A 664-nucleotide genomic window follows, 5' to 3' on the forward strand; every position below is an offset into this window, starting at 1 on the left:
AAATTCTGTGCATTGCTCTATCAAACCCAGGGAAGGTGGGTTTTATTTGTGGTGGGCCAAGCTTTCAGGGCTTCCCTGATTGCTCAGCTGGTAAAGAATCTGCCTGCAGTACAGGAGACCTGGGTTCGATCCCTGGGTTGGGAAGATACCCTGGAGAAGGGAACAGCTGCCCACTCCAGTATGCTGGGCTGGAGAATTCCATGGACTGTATAGTCAGTGGGGTTGCAAAGAGATGGACACGACTGAATGACTTTCACTTTCACTAGCTTTTCACAGTGGCAGTATCATAGCCAATGAAGTTTATCCAAGGCATGATTATTGCTAATTGAAAACTTCTCCCTATTAGCTGGTGGGCCAGCAGCACAGGAAATAACCTGAGCTTGCTGTTGCAGTTTGAAGTTGAAGTTGGCCTGAGGCCAGAGCCTATGGAATCATTCAGTGCCTCAGTGGACATGAAGTATAAAATGCCAGTTTCAGCTCTCAAAGCTTATTTATTTCCCCCATGTTTTTATTATTTATTTATTTATAGTTTTAATCTTTTTGGTCGTGCTGCACAGTATGTACAATCTAGTGCCCTGACCAGGAATTGAACATGAAACCCCTGTACTGACCGCACAGAATCCTAACCACTGGACCACCAGGGAAGTCCCTCTCCAACTTTTTT

At 45.3% G+C, this 664-nt stretch overlaps 1 pseudogene; it reads left to right on the forward strand.

Moving 5' to 3' along the window:
* The first annotated feature begins 264 nt into the window (after positions 1-264).
* Positions 265-419, forward strand: LOC139177411 (U4 spliceosomal RNA; annotated as a pseudogene).
* The last annotated feature ends 245 nt before the right edge of the window (positions 420-664 follow it).

Source organism: Bos indicus, chromosome 18, assembly GCF_029378745.1.
Source record: "Bos indicus isolate NIAB-ARS_2022 breed Sahiwal x Tharparkar chromosome 18, NIAB-ARS_B.indTharparkar_mat_pri_1.0, whole genome shotgun sequence".
NCBI lineage: Eukaryota > Metazoa > Chordata > Mammalia > Artiodactyla > Bovidae > Bos > Bos indicus.